We start from the raw sequence: 7,994 nt of genomic DNA, 5'->3' as shown, positions 1-7,994 counted from the left end.
GTTTAATAATAGTACCAGAATTTCGTTTATACCGTTTACTGGCCTTAACATATTCATGAATATCAACTTCAACAGCTTCACAAACTTCATCAAATCTATTTTCTGAAAGAGATTGTTTAGATTTTCGATGCTGCCTTCGAAAGATACGTTTTGCCTTTTTGTAAGATGCATAGGAACTATCATTATGATTATGTGATTTCCCATTCTCTATCCAGAAACGTCTTTTGTAAGGCATATCATAATGAAGATCTTGTATAGCATCCTTTTTCCAGCAAGGTTTAAGATGTGGGTGAATTTGGAAGAAGGGATATACATGATTGCAGATGCAGTAAGTGCGTTTGTAATTGATTGATTATATGACTCAATGAAGTAGGCATTGGATGAGAAGTGGGAAGGGTTACATATATCGTTACAGAAATAACTTTCTGTTTCATAACGATATAACATACGATCTGTTTCAGAGGCTCTCCACCAACTTAATTTAGATCCACCGTAGATAACATTTGGGGATTCTAAATCAAGACATACTAGAATAGGTTTATGATCAGATACATTGTATAGAATAGTACAGTCAATAGTGTGACCAGCTACGTTATGTAAATTGTCAAATTGTACAAATACGTAATCCAACATTGTCTTAACCTCTTTACATTTTGTTGAGAATGTATACTTAGCCTCATCGTCCAAGGATACAACCGAGAATAAAGATCGTTTATCCAGTGCTCTCTGTAACAGACGAGATCTGGTTTTATTGTTAACACAATGACTAATGTCTGCATTGAAATCACCAGCAAGTATGGCCGTCCCCTGCTGTGTATATAAATCAAATAGGTCCATCGTGTACTGTAACTGTTCTCGGTAGACACTGTCCAGGACTTTGTAGACGGCAGTCTTGTCCCGATAACATACATATTCACAGTCTTAAGTGGAAGATTGATTGCTAAGACATGGTCACTTTCTGGAGTATCCACACATGACACCACTTGCCTTTTCGTACGAAAGCACATACCCCCTCCGGATCCTCTGTGGTGTGTTGAGGGATCATAACTGCATCTGAGTAGACATCGAAGTCGCTGTGTACGGTGTCCAGGAATGAGGCTGTCTGGTCACTGAGCCAGTGTTCATTGATGAAGAATATATCCGTGCCGTCCAATCTGCTACTGAGTTCCTTAGTACCAGACATGATACCCCGTATGTTCCACACTGCTAAGCGGAGTGATAAAACCATTATAATGTTCACTAGGACAGTCATGATTAATAGTGTTCTTTATTGGCTCCATATGTGTCGTTTGAGTACCATGAGTTGTTAGGTATCCATTCTCTGCAGTTGACATTTGATGGCCAGAATGTATTGTCTGACAAAACTATTTTTGCTGCCTGTGATGAAACGTTGATTCGTATCGTATACGTCGGGTTTCGTCCCTCCCAGTATTTCAATAGCTTCATGTGATGTATTTTACACCTCTCTCGTCTGTGTAGCATTTGATTGCGTCTTCAGTGACGTCAACGGGTTCGCTTGCCTTCACATAAGATAGCACAAGTCTCTTTTGCTTAAATCGGGACACTCCGAAGAAGGCTTTTGTCCATTGTTCTTTAACCAATACAGTCCTCGATTGGTCATCGCTAGAGATAACAAGCGACAGGTTGTTGTGCTTGTTTTCACGTGGTTTTGAGCTCTCTGCTTTGTGGTCACGCTCTGTCGCTTCAGGTAGGCTTGTGTTCGGACTGTGGCTTGGTGAAACAATGATGGGGTCACTTGATACACGTTCAGCCTGATTGTATTCTTGAATTGCAGAGCTATTCATTTGTTGTTCAATAATCTTGCAGGGAGGGACATGTTTGACTGTTTCTGAGTAAGACGGCTTTCAGCGAACATTCATGCAATCTATTTTACCATCAATCGCACTAGTACGTTTGTTGATCACTTTAATCTGTGAATCCATAGTTTCTTGAATATCACTACACTCAATGCATTTTCTCTCCAGTTCATCTTTTAATGCTGACACCTCTTTTTGCAGTTTTTCTTCACTTGCCCTTAGTTTATGGGTTCTAATCTTAAGACTGGCAATTTCAGTATTTTTCTCTTCGAGAACATATATCATGCTACACATGTCATTTTCATATTTAAACTGGAACTCAGTTATCTTGTTAGACATTTCACTGAAACGCTCGTTCATGTCCTCATGTAAGCATAGTAGTTTTGTCATGAACAGAGCAGAAAAGTCCTTAGCTGTATGAATGAGAGTCTCATTACAATCTGTGTTTGCATCCTCAGCAGTATTCCTAGCCTTCTGTCTGCTCATAACGTCTGACTGAATCACATGGGCGGGTACTGATCCGTATTCAAGTTTATTTCGTAACAAGGCCTTAGGCCCACGTACAATACAAATAAACATGTGTAATTATAAGATAGTGGCATTTGACAATCAGATTCATATGTATAAAGACCGCAATGACAATGCTTCCTTAATGTTAGAAGAACAATATGTTAGTGTTGAAACCTTGGGACAAGATAATGTGTTCAGAAAGTATTGTTGATCTACGTAATTTGGTAATGCTTTAAAATATTTACAGCGCAAATCATGATAAACTTTACATTCAAATGGGAAATGAAATTCATTTTCTACAGAATTATTATTACAAATATTACAAAGTCTTTGGTGCCTCGGAACTCCATCAAATCTACCAGTATTTTTATATATTGGAAGTGCACCGATTCGTAACATTGTTATTCGACGCCTCGTATCTTAAGATTTCAATAAAGTTAAATATGGTTCAAAGCAAAATACACTTTTGAGAATGGAATAGACATCAAGTGATGAACATTTGTGAATTTCTGAAACTATGAATTGCTTTTGACAATCACCAACTCTTACATGAAAATCTTTCAAAAAACTGTTCCTCGTTGCCAACTCAATGAACTTCCCACACAAAACCATAATTGAACAAGTATTTCGGACCAAATATACCCACGTTTTCCTACCAACTTTGTCTAAATTGTGCAACATAATATAACACTGCTTTGGATTTCTATCCTTTGGTAAGCATAAAAGTTTGAACCAATACTTCAAAACACGTAATAAACTATCAACATATATATATAATTTCTGCCACATACCGCCAAAACAGCAGCATTAGAGCATTTTTAACTTACGACACATACTTACAAAATCGAATGTGAAACTGTTCAATAACATGCCATTTCCGAAAACCCCATACAAAATTATCGGCTTTATCTGGACGTCAAAGATTTTGAACAAAATAGTTGGAGAAATATTTTTAAGTCTCCTACCAAAAACCTTAACTGAGCACAAGGCGTTGTTCGCTTTATTTACCAGATTTTGAACCGATTTAGACCATGATCCTTTGATGTAACTGTATAGCAGATACACATCAGAAGCATATTTCATAGCGACACTTTTACTTTGACCACTTCTCTTCACTCTCTTTATCAAAATACCATCAGGAAAGTCGTTATTAGTACTTAGCAATATCGTACAGTGCCGGTCGAACATCGTTTAGTTCCTTTTCTTCATTTCTGTAGCTTTTAATGAGTTTAGCTTCGCATCAATGTCTATCTCTTTCACCTAAAATTTCCCGTAGACATTTAGGATCCCATATTCAAGTGAATTAGGCTTCTGAGTAGAATATGCAGGTGAGGAATGTATGTCATTCATATTTCTATCTTTCAAGGGAAAAACTCAGATATTACCTGTTCAATGTCCACAGTACATAGTTCTCAGTTAATCCACACATTGTCCTTTTGATCACACAATAACAGCGTAATCCTGTACGAACTGTGCTACTGTATGTACGAAGGATGGTCTTTTTACATCAGGTCAGCTTCAGCATTGACCTTGCGTTGAGACAGAGAGAGTCGGCCAAGCACGTCCGCTCACGTCGAGGGCCAAGCCGATTGAGATACGCATATATATTTTGTTTTGCTAAAATGTCATATTTATTGTAGCTGGCGATCACAACAAACTAGCATGTGTATTTCACCTCATTTCGTGCACGTAGAACTTTCGCTTACCATGTTCATGAGGGTACGCTTTTCGCTCCAACCGCGATAGCACCAATTTCAGATTATTCTCAACAATCACGAACTGATTACAGCCTCGTCATCCATGGAAGCCCTAGTTTACAGTAACATCGGTGAAAACGTGTGAACAGGCATGCTTATTTCACCATATTCCATGCACGTTCAACTACTGCTTACCATGTCTGTGAGGGTCCGTATAACCTTAGTATTGAATAAACATATTTTACATTTATAGAGCAAAACCTGTAAGTAAAATTACACAATGTAATATACATTTCTCTCGGTAAACTAATAGTTTTAGATATTATATTTTACCGATCACTGCGGTAGAATTCATCATGTTATGTTATTGGGTATATTTTAACTTGATCACTGGGAAATGTGTGCACGGCTGATTGCTATTTCCGGCTTTAAATCTGGAAATCGTGGAAATCTCACAACGAGGCTCTGCCGCTAGAAAAGTTTGGCGGTCTGGTACGGACTTGATATTATATCAATCACATTGTGCGTTACAAAACTACACTGAATAAGCGCAAAAAATACATAACAGGTGCAACCAGTGGGCCAGATGACTTGTGAATCATTTTACCACCTCATCAAACAGGGACAGTCTGTGACGTCTTAGCTGAGGTCATGCTGCCTACACCCCGCCATAAAATATAGAAATACGATGTTATTAAAGTTTAGAATTAAACTTAACTGTTATTTTCTTATGAAACAAGGAATTGAAATTTTAGTGTAACCATAGTTGTTTGCGGTGTCTCTTTCACTTTCACACGAGAAAATTGGATCGGCTGAAAAGTAGGTCATTGTCTGAATAGGTTAATGAGACCCATGTTTTGGTTTGTGGGGATTTGTTGTGATTGTGTAAAATCTGCAAAAGAGTGAATTGAACAGTCATTTTTTCTATATCTTGTGATTGTGTACAATCTTGTCTCAAATGACAATTACACTTATGAAAATTATTATATTCAGGAGTTTTTAAGTTCTTGTAGATCCACCCTCAAGTCACGTTTTTTTGCACAGAAACCAACCACAAAAACTTTATATATAGTTCATTTAATGCTCATAATTATCACATCATTCAAACAAGAACAAATTGTGTCCAGGGACACGGATGCCCCCGCTGCTGTAGGAAGAGTTCCCTACACTGAGTGTGCGCTGGTGATTAATTTCTACTAAACAAATATCATGGTTGATTATAAAATAAATATATCCAAAGTGTCCAAAGTAAATACTTATTTGTAAATTCTGTTGAGCACTGTTTGTTGAGAAGTGGATAGACTTAATCCCCTATTTCACCATCATCAGAGAGAAATTCAACAAAAATTATTTAAGTTCAAATGTCTCTAAACATACAAAAAACTATAAAATACAAAAACAAAATATGAGATGCACACCTTTAGAGTCTCTATAAAAGACATATGTAAACAAAATGAGTTTTGTGCAGTGTTTTTTTAGGAGAAGTGGATAAAGTACACCCCCTGTTGTATGGGACGAACAGGATGAACAGAACCAAATTCAACTAAGTTCAAACATCTGGAGAAGTGACAAAATTAAGAAATTGGATGCACAAGGTATGAGATGCACACCATTAGAGTCCCAATGAAACACACGTAGAAGCTCAATCAATTCTGTTGCGCAGCTTTTGTGGAGAAGTGGATAGACTTCATCCCCTATAACACTATATTCAGAGAGAAATTCAACAAAATTTATGTAAGCTCAAACGGCATTAAAATTGGAACGGACGGACACGAATGGTAACCCTATATGCCCCGTGCCATATATGGCGGGGACATAAAAATGACAAATATACAGTATTGCAGTATTGTAAAAGAGTTCAAATGTTTACCTGGGAATTGCACAAGTTGTAAAAATATTTAATTCTTAATCAGTGTAACCGATTGTACAATCAATCATTGATTGGATGGGACAATCCGATTGCAACCGATAATCAATTATGAAATTTCACCCGATTCCCACCACTACCGGGGAATGACATCAATAGTTAACCCATGGCACAAGTCCGAGGGAAAGATATCAATAGTTAACCCATGCCACAAGTCTGAGGAAAAGACATCAATAGTTAACCCATGCCACAAATCTGGGGGAAAGACATCAATAGTTAACCCATGCCACAAGTCTGAGGAAAGGACATCAATAGTTAACCCATGCCACAAGTCTGGGGGAAAGACATCAATAGTTAACCCATGCCACAAGTCTGGGGGAAAGACATCAATAGTTAACCCATGCCACAAGTCTGGGGGAAAGATATCAATAGTTAACAAATGCCACAAGTCTGGGGGAAAGACATCAATAGTTAACCCATGCCACAAGTCCGAGGGAAAGAAATCAATAGTTAACCCATGCCACAAGTCTGAGGAAAGGACATCAATAGTTAACCCATGCCACAAGTCTGAGGGAAAGACATCAATAGTTAACCCATGTCACAAGTCCGAGGGAACGATATCAATAGTTAACCCATGCCACAAGTCCCGGGGAATGACATCAACAGTTAACCCATGCCACAAGTCCGAGGGAAAGATATCAATAGTTAACCCATGCCACAAATCCCGGGGAAAGATATCAATAGTTAACCCATGCCACAGGTCCCGGGGAATGACATCAACAGTTAACCCATGCCACAAGTCCGAGGGAAAGATATCAATAGTTAACCCATGCCACAAGTCCGAGGGAAAGATATCAACAGTTAACCCATGCCACAAGTCCGAGGGAAAGATATCAATAGTTAACCCATGCCACAAGTCCCAGGGAAAGATATCAATAGTTAACCCATGCCACAAGTCCGAGGGAAAGATATCAATAGTTAACCCATGCAACAAGTCCGAGGGAAAGATATCAATAGTTAACCCATGCCACAAGTCCCAGGGAAAGATATCAATAGTTAACCCATGCCACAAGGCCGAGGGAAAGATATCAATAGTTAACCCATGCCACAAGGCCGAGGGAAAGACATCAATAGTTAACCCATGCCACAAGTCCGAGAGAAAGACATCAATAGTTAACCCATGCGACAAGTCCGAGAGAAAGACATCAATAGTTAACCCATGCCACAAGTCCGAGGGAATGACATCAATAGTCAACCCATGCCACAAGTCCGAGGGAATGACATCAACAGTTAACCCATGCCACAAGTCCGAGGAAATGACATCAATAGTTAACCCATGCCACAATCGCGTGGTAAGATATCCACGTGAACTCATGCCACACACTCTGACATATGAAGACAATATGACGATATTTTACGTCAAAGTCTGTCACAATTAACCCTCAGTATACCTTCTTCCGGGGGACAGACATCCTATGAGGGTATTTTTGCCCTGATGCCGTATAATGTACACAGCTTTAGGTTTTTGTTACTGTGACACAAACGAAATATGCATCTTTATCATTCCTTTGTAGCAGCTGAAGAAACTTGTCCACGGCGGGAATTTCAAATATAAGTGGCTCCATCTGGTTCTTTCGGAGTCGGCTGTCTTTCTGACACCAACGTGTTATATAGAAGTTTCAGAGTTAAACTTTGAACCAACCAAGCAAGAGACGACTGTCAGTCCTGTACAGGAGTTTTGGGGTTCCCTGCTCAAGTCCCATAGGGAACGATCCCACAAGCTAATATATGTTGCATTATATATTTAACAGACTATCCACCGTTGGACAGTTTTGATCTGATTGGTGTGTTTGTGGGAGTTCAGCATTTACACTGAGGTTCACAGATATAGACAATTAAAAGAGTCTACCTGCGACGTGCACTGTCTTCAGTCGATGATAACATACCTTTTTCTAAGTTCCCCCGGTCACATGAATCAAACTGTGTCATCCATAACAAATATTTCCAGTTTCATTACAGAGCCGAGTGCAGTGTGTGGTCAGTCGAGTTTGTTGGTATTCTAATAACATGAATAAGAACACATTAAACAGCCCTACTTTCCTC

This window comes from Haliotis rubra, unplaced genomic scaffold (genome assembly GCF_003918875.1).
Source record: "Haliotis rubra isolate DU_JTF1 unplaced genomic scaffold, ASM391887v1 Scf444, whole genome shotgun sequence".
Classification (NCBI taxonomy): domain Eukaryota; kingdom Metazoa; phylum Mollusca; class Gastropoda; order Lepetellida; family Haliotidae; genus Haliotis; species Haliotis rubra.
Note: the sequence above shows the minus strand (reverse complement) of the source record.